Source organism: Salarias fasciatus, chromosome 23 (genome assembly GCF_902148845.1).
Source record: "Salarias fasciatus chromosome 23, fSalaFa1.1, whole genome shotgun sequence".
Lineage (NCBI taxonomy): Eukaryota > Metazoa > Chordata > Actinopteri > Blenniiformes > Blenniidae > Salarias > Salarias fasciatus.
In genome coordinates, this window is record NC_043766.1 from 9,732,467 (window position 1) to 9,746,152 (window position 13,686).

General features: G+C 42.3%; 1 pseudogene; it reads right to left on the minus strand.

Moving 5' to 3' along the window:
- The window catches only part of LOC115381579 (lysine-specific demethylase 4B-like), a 46,453-nt pseudogene extending 36,851 nt beyond the window's left edge, over nt 1-9,602 (minus strand).
- Nucleotides 9,603-13,686: the final 4,084 nt, after the last annotated feature.

Below are 13,686 nucleotides of genomic sequence, written 5' to 3' on the forward strand. Positions count from 1 at the left end.
AAACACAAATATCTCAGAGGAGTGCATCAATTATTGTGAAACACAAAGACTTAAACGAAACAGCTTACATTCAGAAAGAAAAAAACAAAAATCACTACTTACTTCTTGCTGTTTGCCAGCTTGCGGTATTCACTCACTGTCATGGACTTCTTCTGAATGTTGTACTGAGTGAACAACCCTGACTGACCAGTCACCACCTGCATGATGGGAGCTGGAATCACCATGTCCTCAATAGTGTCGTAGGACCGGCGTGGCTTCCATCCATCTGGAGGGATTACCTACAGAACAAGAAGAAAAAAAAAACATTTGGATGCACTAAGATCACACTGAGCTTTACTTGGGACATTTTTATTACGCAGAGGGCATTCAAAGTTTTTATTTCCACCATTCGCACAAGGTTGGGAAGCTGTATTGAATGTAAATAAAAAAGTAAACATTTCACTCCCAAAAGAACACAAGCAATATGTTGATGGCCGGGCCTTTGTTGATGGGACTATTCGTTTCTATTGGTGAAAAGAGTTCCCTGCAGGGAGGCCAGTTCAGCACCAGCACCACTTTGTTTTATTGTGAAGCATCATTTAACATTATCTTATCGATTTACGATTTGTGGAGTTTGCATGTTCCTCCCCGTGTCTGGATGGGTTTCCTCCGGGATCTCCGGTTTCCCCCATCAACCGATAACATGCACGATAGGTCAACCCTCCAGTCAGGTGATTCTGACCATTAGCTGGGCGCTCTTGGCAGCTGCCCACTGCTCCTTACGGAATGCTTCAGTGGCATCAAAAGATGGGTTCATCTACCTAATTCTCTGGATTTGAACTGTAAACCACGCCCCGTTCTTCTCACATAGTCCTCTTCCTCCCTCTCCGCACGAGATTGTGAATTTTGGATTCTTTCACTAATTTTGTGAGCAAAAATGGCTTCATCCCCGGTACGCGTCTTTTAAATACATGCTTATTTAAATGCTGTTTGCTCTTAAGCTAATATGGACTGTTTGTAATACCGATATATTGTTTAAATAAAAGAGGAGAAATACGAACGCAGGCCTCAAAGCTTACTTCTATGTTATGAATAGGAAGACGGCTGGATGGAGCAACCATCAACAAGCGGTGTCAGGGCGAGTAGAGGCCGTGGTGGACGTGGGGCTGGTCGCGGGTCAGGCCGTGGAGGAGCGCGTACACTCTTTAGTAGAGGAAGCTGGGGGCTGGCTTCGCCTGTGCTAAGCCCGCACCTCCTCACCTCGAAATTTGATTGGCGGATCAGAACCCGGACCGTGCTAAGACAAGGCGACTTCGTCTTCCGGGTTTCGCCAGGGTAAAATGCTTATTTATAAGGCTGAGAGAGCTCACCGATGACAGTTTTTGAACTAAATGACTACTATTACATCACACTGTATGACAGTAAAGCTAAATTTACTCTAAAACAAGAAAAAAAAACGTAATTACCACAGCTTTAAATGCCGAGGATGAATTTCGTTGTACAGTCAGTGTATAATGACAAATAAAGCACCTTAATGTATCTTTAATTATGCAAGCATACTTTCATGGCTCTGCAACCAGTGTGGTCAATTGTCTGGCAGACTATGTACACTATTTTATCCAGTAGATGGCAGTGTTGTACTGCAAAAGGCCACGACACCACGCTGCTCTAGATTATCAGTATTTACAGCTCTTGTGCTCTATTCTTTGTTTTTGATCAGTTTTTTTCTTTTTTTAGAACTTTAAAGCTATGCTGTACATAGTTTTTTTTCTCTACTGTTCTGCTTGTTACTTAAAATTATTATATTGTATTCTGTTTATTTGTACACAACAACAGACGCATGTAAGCTTTTGGGACAAAAGCACAGACAATTAGGCACATAAGGATATGTGCTCATATCAGTTAACTGTTGTTACTAGGTACATGAGGGAAGACTCCCTCACATTATTTTCAACAATCCAGAGTAGCAGCTTCTGGGGTTAAAGATAAACAAAGAATCCCGTGAGTCCCGTGTGAAGCCTGTGTGTGTCTGTACATGTGTGTAGTTGTGTTGTCCTCACCTTAGCCAACCCAGCACGATGAGCTCCTTGACTTTCCATATAGACCATGTATTTAGCGAAGTCTTTAAACTCCTCCATGGTGGGTCTGAAAGTCATGATCTTACAGCTGGCGTTCATGGCAGTGGCTGGAGGCACCGGCGCCAGTAGGGGGCCAGAAACCAGTTCAGACCCCAAGTGGAGCTCTGCACCCACACTCGGGTCTGTAGGCTGAGCTGGAGTAAGAGCCGGAGCAGCATTGTGTTCCGATGTTACGGCGACTTCGGGTGTTTCAGCTATTGCTGGCTCCTTAGTGACAATCTGGTCTTGGGCTGCAATGGAGCCGAGGCCTCGAGGAGAAGCTGGTAACACATCAGGGGGCGTGGCTGTGGTAGGGTGAAGAGCCGACATTGTGTCCTGAGGCACAACACTCGCCATCTCATCCAAAAATGACTGCAGGTAAACCTGGAGGGGAGAGCACAAAAAGCACATTCCAATATTTAATGCTTAAGGATCATAAAAAAAGGAAGAAAAGAATATAACCAAACGTTGAAAAGTGTCCTTGTACACAGGGACCTCATTCAAAGAGTTCATTGTTATTTTTGAAAGACCATGTCTAAATCAAATGACTTGAACCTACTTCTAAACTTCTAATCACATCATGTGCAATGAGGAATAAGTAGGCAAGGCCAGTCATCACTACACCCCAAATAAAATTTGTTAAAAGTCTTGCTGTCTGAAATGCTGAAACCCCTCCAAAACCTTCCAACAAATCGGCTGTACGAAATCACACAAGTTATTTCAATTAAGAAAAATCCCATGCATGTCTCCGGTGAGTTTTTCATGTATGATGATAATGCTTTTTTTTTCATATTTGAAAAGCGTGAACACTTGAAAAGGGGTGAGTTAAAGTGCATATTAAATCACATGCATTCTGTGTGAAGCTTCTAATAAAATTTGCTCCACTTCCAAATACAGAAAAAAACACATAGGCTGTGTATGTACACACACACACACACACACACACACACACACACACACACACACACACACACACACACACACACACACACACACACACACACACACACACACACACACACACACACACACACACACACACACACACACACACGAATTATGTGCCCATTGCCCACCAACAAACAAGCGAGCAGGAGAGTGATGTGAGTCATAGAGATATATTCAGAAACACGGCACGTCAATGATTTGGGACTACTTAGGATCTGAGGAAACAGACGCCTAAACAGAAAAAAGTTGTTTGCAAGACAGGGTGTGGAGTTGGTGCTACAACAAGAGAAATCACAAAACATTTTCACAAACTTCCAAAAAAATACCGCACACCAGCCATACAAATGATTCTAACCACTTTTCCCTACTCAGCGACTCCAGTTATCGACAACTTCATACGCTCCACATGAACTTATGGCTTTTCCCACAAGCACCCACTTGGTTGGACTCACCTCCTTTTTCAGGCTTTTTGTTACGTGCTAGTTCCTGATACCAGTCGTTTTTCTAGTACCTACTTGGCCGCGGTTTCATATAAGCCGAGTTGAGCCGAAAACGTCAACCCCACAAGCACAATCCCAACAACAACGATCAGAGATGCACAGAAATCACCCCATGCAGCAACAGTGAGATGCAGACAATTCTTTGTCTGGGGGCCAGCGACAGAATTCAGCAGGAGCTTAGAGGGGCGTCGCACAACAAATGACGCTACTGGAGTTTCGGGTCGCCCTGCTATGACCACTCCACCCATGCCCAGGTGGAGTTCTATTGTGATGGAAAACAACCAAAACTGAGTCGAGTTGAGCCGAGTATTGCTAGAACTGCTTTATGCAAAAGTGCCATTCAAGGAACTATAGTGCTGTATGGACAAGATTGAAGTGTTTCATCTCATTACTGACTAAAATTGACCTTTACGCCTATGAACTGTGTTGGAATGGGACAAGATTGTTCAAGAAGCTGCGATAATGTAGAGACTTTGACCAATCACATTTGGGATATAAGGATGGCTGAGTCTGTGCATTTACTGGCAATAAAAAAAAATATGTGCTAGCAGTCAGGGGGAAGTTTAATTTGCAGAAGGGAGACAGCAGGTGATTTCCTTCTGGCATTGCACATGATTCACATGAGCACTGTGAGAGCACTCGCCATAATAATATGCATATTTACAATAATCAATCTTTTGCAATTACTTTTTTGTTGTTTGTTTTTAAAGATGTTTACAAAAAATGTTTTACCTTGCACTACAACCTATAGTTAGATTGGCAATAACAACTCTGACACTGAGGGGGCATTTGAATGTAAACGTATCAATTCATATTAATAAAAGAATTCAACTTTATTTCCGAGAAGTTTACTACTTTTGATTAATTTAAAGTTCAAATTATTCATGTAATGCTTCCTCCACACAATTCCTGATATTAAAGTGTCATAAAATACTGAAATTATCTTTGTTATCTTTGTAACAACTAGGGCTGCGCGGTATGACGGTATAATACCGTGTGACGGTGTAAAAGTTTAATACCTGTGGAAATTTTGCAATACCATTTATACCGGAGAGAGAGCAGATGTCTGCTGCAGCTCTCTGAGTCAGTGGACAGTCGTCTGCACTCGCTAACAGGACAGCTGGAGCGCAATTGTTTGGGTGCGTTTGTGCATTTTCACAGCGTGTCCCGACGTCCTGCGGGGTTTGTTCGCTGTGTTTCATTGGTCAGGTAAGCACAGGGTGCGCTCGAACAACACCAGCGAATCCAGGAGAGGTGCTAGCCATAATGGCGGACACAGAGACTAGCGGCTCTGGGAGTGACGCTAAAAACTCAGGTCTTTTTTTTCTTTCATGTTGTGATTTTTTTTTCAATAATTGAACTTATATAAACCGGAGTCTAAAAAAAAATAAAAGAGGAAAATGAGCAAATTTGAGAGTTTAGATATTTTTACGCAATTATCTGAATTTACATGGGAAAAATAATACCGTGATATATACCGTTACCGTGATAGGAAATTTCTGATACCGTGATATAAGATTTTGTTCATATCGCCCAACCCTAGTAACTACCATTTGGTTCTTTCCATATAAATGACCAGCAGTAAAATAGCAGCTGATCATAAAAACCAGATAAAAACTGAAAAATGACATGGAATTGCAGGCACCAGGAGGCTGAATATCACACCCTTACATGATGAGTAAATGGCTTTGAACATAGGTGGAAAAAAAAGACATACGCTGTACCAGTGAGCCACAGGTAACTACAGCTGCTGACTTACAGGTTGTACAGAGCACTGATCCTGGGACACATGTTCACTGTCACCACTTCTCCTCTGCAGCTCAGATTGCAAAGTCAAATTGAAATTTAGGACATTTTTTTGCAGGGCGGACACGAAAATGAAAATGCAGTTTGGATTGTTGATAATTCATTTTAATTTTGAGTCTGAAATTAAAATGATTGGCCCAAAATGAAAAAGCATTTTGGGCCAATACATTTTTATTTCATTTTTACACCATATTCACTTCCATACTATTTAATATTTTTATTATTAATTTTCTACTATTCTTTTATTCTTACTGTTAGTATCTTTGTACAATATGTAGCTGCTGTGCTAAAAGAATTTCCACATGTGAGAAGAAGAAGTAAAGTGACGAAGAAAGTTTGGGATTTTTTTGTTATTTTTGTTTTTTAAATGGTGCTTCCTCCCATTCCTTTTAAAATGTTGTTTTATGCATAATGATATCACATCTTTATATTTAAAAAAAGATAAAGTTTGTTAATTCATTCATTCATTGTAATCCCAAAATGAGGTCTATCTTAACTAAATAACTTATGTAAACAGTTTCCACAGTTAAGGACGTGTAATGCATTTCACACAGTCAAAGGAGAACTGCAATTTCATTTAGGGATAAAGTAACAACTAATTCTTCCCGTTTACTGCCAAAAAAGAGAAACAACAGGTGAGCGAGCAGCATTTCAGCACTCTCTCATTTGCATTCACTATACACAATGTTCCAGCTTTTCCAAGTCAAACTGCAACTTTTCAAACAAAAGCATAGAGAATTGGGTCATTTAAAAAAAAAAAAAGTCTGTTGAAAAAGGATAATATTTAACTAGTGGAAACTGCAGATGTGCACGTGACAGCAATAAAACAAAAACAAAAAATAAATAAAAAACAGGTGCCCCGCCAAAGCTGGCGTGTGGTGTGGCTGTGTCATGGCGAAAGCAGCAAAACTAAACTCTGGACTTTACTGAAACAGCCGGTCCAAGAGTCGCTTGAAAAGATGACTTCTGTAATGCTGACCCTGCTGCAGCCTGAAAGCAGAGTCAATGTGACGATGAGACCAAACATCTCTCAAATGCTACAAGCTTGAGTCAAGACTGTTTCCGAAGCCCAATGGGAGATGCAGTTGACTTTTTAAATCCACAGCTACCTATAACAATAACCGGTTCAGATGGAACAGCATACATATATAACACATTCTCAATAAGCCTTTAACTAATGTTCAGTAAAAAAAAAAAACCAAACAAATTTAAGTAAATTGACTACACACACTTATATAGTGTTTTTTACACTGCTTGACCAGAACTCAAAGTATAACACTGCAATTTACACTCACACACCAGTTGACGCACCTGCCATGCACGAGACTCAATCCATCCACTAAGAGCAGGTAGGGTTTCAGTGTCTTGCTCAACGATACTTCGGCATATGGATGGGGAGATGGAGTATCAAACAACCAAACTCCCAGCTGTGAGATGACCACTCTACCAACTGAGCCACAGAACAAGACGGCGGCAGCAATGCTCACCTGATCAGTCCAAGAAACAGGAAATGCTTTCAGGCATTTTAAAATAGTAGAAAAGCTTGACGGTTGTGAAGTCCACAATCATGACCTACTTCATGAGGTCCATGAGAAGTTAGGGGAGCAAATTAAAAAAATGATGGAAAGCACTGAAAAGCACCTTCTATCAAGCTAAGCTGAAAACAAGTCAAAGCAGAGCAGCTCCAACCAGCTTTCATTTTCAGAATTTAATGGCCGAGATAACTGGAAAACGGCCGCTGTCGAATTTGGATGACACTGGGTGGATGCAGGTTTCCAGACGACAGCTCTCCTGAGATACCTGACAGCGCATGTGGTATGAAAACACATCCTGCTATCACCTCTTTTTCAAAGTTCACCAAGTGTGCGTTCAGTTCAGGTTAAGGTGACAGATGCCTGCTAACTTAATCAGGGTGGTCAGCCAAAAGTCCAACCAGACAGGGTGGACAGCACATCTTCTGCTCTGAAATGCTGCTGTCACGTTCACTAACTCACTCAGCTGATTGTCTTATGGAGCCAGGTCCACCAACTAGGGCTGCAACAACTAACCACCTCCATGAAAGAGACGGGCGGAGAAAGCACGTCGGCCTGCTGGAGATGCACGAAGAGTCGCCTCGGTAAGCTAGCTTTAGCTTTAGCTTTCCTGCATGCGGTAACCTGTAGTCTAAGTCTTGGCTTTTAATAGTATTAAGGATCGACCGATATGGCTTTTTTAGGGCCGATGCCGATGCCAATTATTGGTACTTATGGAAACCGATAACCGATATGTTGAACCGATATTCATTGCAGCAAAAATGAACATTTTGGCATCAAAATGTAGCATTCAACTCTCTGCTCGCCGCTGCTGATAACACAACTCTTCCCTTCATTTTCTTGTATGTTGTCCCCTGTATGTCCTGTACTGTAGGAATAAAAATAATAATAAAATAACAATGGAGAATCCTGGTTGAACTAAAGTTGTAGGCTACTGCAACGCTAAAAAATATGTTAAAATCAATGTTATCACTAATCGATGCGCGCCCCCGTGGGGGAGTCATTTTTCGGCAGGCAGTCTGTTCTCGGCACGGTAACCAGTCGACCCCGGTCGCCCCGACCGACTCGGCCGGCGTCTTCTGTCACGCACTCACGCCACACATTGAAAACTGGAAAAAAAAAAAATCAGCGGTCGGTCTGTGACAGGCGTGCGTTTGATTCCTCCCGGTTCCACAGCAGCACCAGACACATTTACCGGTCATTTTTTTTTCAGTTTTCAATGTGTGGCGTGAGTGCGTGGCGGAAGATGCGTGGGGCCGACTGGACTGTAATCCGCTGCCGGTTGACCGCTGCCGGCCGACCGCTCCTGGCGTCCCGGCGAGCGGGCCGTCCGCCGGCGTCGGCCGCTCCTCGCGGCTGTGCAGCCGCGCGCCGTGCTCTCCGGTTGGGAGACTGGAGGACAAACTGTGGTTCTGGTGACTGACGGGTTAGAGGCGGAGAATCTGCCTCAAGCTTCATGTTTGCCGTTCTTTGGAACTGGCTAGCTTAGCTACAAGCAAGCAGAAGTTGTTTGCTCATGTGATCACATCACAATGCATTATGGGAGCCGTAGTCAAGACAACAGACTGACGACCGGGTGGTCTTTATTACCGTATTTTCTGAAAAAAAGCGCACCGAAATATAAGGCAGACAGTTGAGCTTTGAGACAATTAGAGGCTTTTAGGTGCACCTTATAGTGCGGGAAATACGGTAAAAAAAATTTTTATCGGATATTGGTGGAAAAAAAGGCCGATGCTGATTATTAGAAAAATGCCCAATATCGGCCGATATTATCGGCCAGGCCAATAATTGGTCGATCCTTAGTTTATTAACTTCTATTTACCACATTTCCCTCTGTAGAAAACCGGGTTTCTTTTTATGTTCTGTACTTGTCGGTTCCAGTCTTTTAAACGGCTTACCTGCTCTAAAGTGGTCTATGAAACATGAATACATGAACGTAAACAATTCACTTAGTATGTTGCTGATCCGGTCTGGGGCAGAAATACTATGTGTGTGTATGTGTGTGTATATGTATGTGTAATAAATACAATGCCTAGCTTAGAGATATGTAACAAATTATCTTGACATTTTCCTTTCATCACATTTACGCAGTCTCAAAAGAAGCAGAGGTGCCATGGATGCCTTTGTACAAAAGCAGTCGACATGTAGTCCACAACAAGCCGTCATCTACACACAAGCTATCCTCAACATGGTGAAAGACATGACGCCTCTCAGCATGGTTGACGACGACGGGTTTAAAGAAATGGTGGAGACGTTCAACTCTGAATACATCCTGCCATCAAGAACCCACTTCACCTGGCTGATGGAAGAAAAATATCAGGCAACCTTTCAGAAGGTAAGTTTATAATTAGCACACAGACACACACAATATTTGAGCAAATATCTATTTCATAACAGAATAAAGTACTAAAACTATATACTAAAATGCTTGCTGATTAATATATTAATTTACTGATGAGTTAATACTGATAACTTAAATGTCTGCAATGAGGCAAATCTTAACAGAATTGTTTAATTTTGTCTCCGCCTTTAACATTTTTACTAAAATCACCCCTCTCTTCTAAGGTAAAGGAGATGTTAGAAGAGGTCACCTCCATGGTGCTGACTGCTGATGTGTGGATCAGCTGTGCCAGGGAGTCATACCTTGGAGTTTCTTGCCATTTCATAACCAAAGACTGGGAAATGAAGACGCTCAACCTGGCCACCATGTCCCTGGAGGAAAGACATACTGCAGAAAACAGCGACGTGGATGGAGGAGATCATAATCAAATTCAACATCTTGCCCAAAATTACAGCTGTAGTTCACGATAATGGGGCCAACATAGTAGCTATGCGTCTGCTGGAAGAGAAGCATGGGTGGGCCTCTGTCCGCTGCACTGGGCACACACTCCAGCTCAGAGTAACAGTGCCTTCAAAGATAACGCCATCAGCAGAGCTTGAGGAGATTCAAGGAGCAGAGTGGAACTTCCACAGACGTGAGCAGGCCGACACTAAACTGAAGGCTAAACAGCATCAGATGAACTCACAAGATCACAAGCTTATCCAGGATGTCAGCACAGATGGAACAATAAAACCTTCACGGCACACAAACTTTCTGTGCAGCGCTCACTGTTTACATATTGCACATGTCTGTTCTCTTTTTTTTTAATTTTGTCATGCTGTGATATCATTGGTCAGATGAAGAAAAAAATATCTTGAACAACATGCAAATACGTCTGTTATTGTACTTACAGTTTTCACAGTGATTCAAGAAAGAAAAAGTTGTAATAAAATATTACTGAAGGAAAACGCTTTTTATGGTCTTTATTGTTGTTTAGATATACCTAAAGCAACTTGAAGCAAAATTGTAAAGGAAACTGCAAAAATTTGTCATTATCCGATTAGTCGATTAATCGTTTAAGTAATCGTCCGATTAATCGATTATGAAAATAACCGTTAGTTGCAGCCCTACCACCAACCCACCACGTCCATAGCTATTCACCCAACGCCCAGCTCAGGAGTTCCCTCGCCACCTCACTACCTTCAGAACAGGGAAAACAATGAGTCACATACACTACAGAACATTTTTGATTCAATTAAATTTGACTTTTGGTTTTGTTACTGCGATTAGGCTGAATTTGAGGTTTGGTTGTGTTCTGACTCTCCAGTGATATCAGTTTAAGGAATTACACCATTCTGACTTGTTTCTCTACAATTCTACAATTTTATTTAGCAGACGCTTTGTCCAAAGCAACGTACAACACTGGGGTAATGCAGGGTCAAGTGTCTTGCCCAAGGACACTTGAACATGCAGACAGGGATCGAACTCACAACATCCCGATTGTGGGATGACCGCTCTCCTCACTGAACCACAGTCACGCTATTTTCGAACATTGAAGCCATTTGTATTGAAAGGAGAAAAGTTTATACACTTGGTACAGCTAAATCAGATCTACTCAGGTAAACATTGAAGGATTGTTCCTCCAGGGTCAGATGTGCAGAATTTGTGTTGTTCAGCAACCTGTCAAGAATTGAGTTAGCATGAACAAGCTGTAAGTCTTCTCACTTAATGTTTTTCACACAGTAAAATTGGGAAAACACCGTTTGTTTTTTTTAACAATTATAATTAAGTAGAGTTGGACGACATAAAAAAAGCATATTAATTATTAAAAAATTCCAACTGATCGACAATTTTCGAAACAATTTAAAACATGTATTTTAAGTGCAGCCTCAGCTATTTAAAATGATTGCCTAATGACCTACTTTTAGTGAAGAACACACAAACCATGTACCATGTAAACAAACACCACTCAAGAACAAAAATCTATAGGTTAAAGTCAGCTCTCCCTTCAGTCCAGCATCACTCCGGGTTGGTTGTTTTTTTTTTCCCTCACTCATCCTCCTGGAGGAGCTGCTCGCCACTAGCCACTGGCTGCTAGCATTAACACACCAAAAGCAATACAACCTTTTCCCACCAATATAGTTCAGCTGGTACAATTATTATTCTGCCTCAGCTCATGGACACTTCAGCAGAGCCACAGTGGATCGTTTAGCATGGAGAGAAAACACACCAACACACCGTTCCACGCTGCAATCCAGGTGTGCCACTCCGTGTGTGTGGAAGAAAATATGGGCCAAAAATTTTAAAGATCATGACCTCATTATTTGACTTGCATTTCAATGAACAGGCTTCCTTATGTCACTGTGCTGCACAACTTCAAACCTAAAAACAGTATTTTCCTTCAGAGTAACCAATGGCTCAAGGAGTAGGATTTCACCTAACACCTGGGATCCTGGTTGAAGGTCCACATCTGGTGTCATAGTTATATTAACATTTCATTCATATTTTGAATTTGCATCAAGTGAAATTCAAATTCAAGCAGTCGCAGACTGAGAATACATTCAGTAAATGACTTTGTATGTGACGAGATCAGTTGTCGTGAACTTGGTGTTTTACCCTTATAGCTAATTACCTCCGCCAAGAAGGTTATGGAATCACGTCGGTTTGTTGGTTTGTTGGTTTATTTGTTAGCAACATTATGGAAAATTTATGGACGGATTGCAATGAAACTTTGTGGAAAGGTGGGTCTTTGGCTAACTTAGAATCCATTAAATTTTGGTGATGATCCGGATCACTGTCTGGATCCAGGAATTTTTTAAAGGATCATGAGAGATAGGGCAGTCTTTCACATAGTTGGGCAGGCCCGCCGACAGGGCACGCCACGCCGCACCGCACTGCACCCCACCGCTCCGATCACATCTCCGATCACAATGTTGTTTTGTTATATATGGTGTTCTTATTGTTGTTGGTGACTGATTTAACCTGTGGCGGAGGTCTGCGCTCTCTGAGTGCCAAATTCCAGTTTTAATTCTAATTTATTGAGTTTGTGGTTTTAGTGTTTTTATTGCAAGTCTTGTGCTATCAAACCAACCCTGGATAACGTGTGCAGTGGCCGCAAGCAGGTGTGGGGACAGCGCCTTAAAAACCAGCGGGACAAGAAAGCTGAAGGGAGACTGGGCCGACAGGGCCGACAGGGCTGACAGTCGCGGCCACTGCCCGAGGAGCAGCTCAGGAGAAGAGGGGTCACGGAAACTGGAACTGTTGGGGAGACAGGCCAAGAGGTCTGCCTGCAACAACACCCGCTATAGCAGAACCGCGAACCGGAGCAGCGAGTAGAGCCATATGAAATCCGTGTTAACGGAATCGCGGACGGAATCGCGGAAATGGCCAATAAAAACGGAATTGGAATAAAACGCGGAATATTGCGGAATTCGTCCTAATCTGGTCTGAAATTCAGTTTTCGGAGAAAATGGAACCTTATAGTGCAAAGCAAACATGCCGGGGGACCGCCCGAGCTGCTGCAACGTGTACGTCACTTCCACAGCGCTGCATGCTAAAGCTGCGTTCACAACGCCAAATGCTTTCCGCAATTTTGCGTCAAATACAATTGAAAACAAATGTGAACGCGCGTTCCAGCCGCGACGAGACACGACGCAACAACACGATGTCCAAGCGAGCTGCTCCCTCCCCTCTCACACATTCAAGAAAGTTATGAAACTCCACGCTAAGCGCTAAATACAGAGCAGAACAGTACACGGACTTTTATGCCTCAGGGGAAAAGCTTTTTTCGTAAATGCTGTCAACATACTGTGGACTGGACTCGCAAAGACGCATGCGACTAATTGAAAAGTATTTCTTTGTTGCAGGACTTTAAACATTAAATCGACTGTTATATCCTATTAAATTGTGGACATTTATTCATTTCCACTTACCAGACACCTTTTTTTATGGTAAAAATGAGCATAAAAAACAAATACCAAATTCAGAAATATTAAAACGGAAAAAACGGAATTTGGGAAAAATAAAACGGAATTGGGGAAAAAATAAAACGGATTTCATATACCTCTAGCAGCGAGGCCACAGAACGGGTAGCGGGCGGGAGGGCAGAGCGAGCCGCCCGCCGCGAGGAGCCGTCGCCGGCAGCTGTGAGAGGATCCACTAAAGAAGATAGCAAGGCTGTCTGTGGCCACAGCATGAAGTATGGTGTGCTGAGAGGCAGCATACGGTACGGGGGAGCAGAGCCAGGGAGGTGTACATTAGCATGTCGGAGAGAGACTTGGGTTGGGGGTTTTCAACTTTATTTCTTATTTATGTTTTCATAAATTTAAACTTTGATTTTGTGATGCGATTTTTTTTTTCGCTTCTGGCAGGGAGCACATTACTGTGTTATATTAGTCCGTCTGTTCCATAAGTCAGTGATCAAAATTATATCTATGTATTAATGATGGGGAAAAAACATTTAATTCTTTATCTTTTGGATCAGA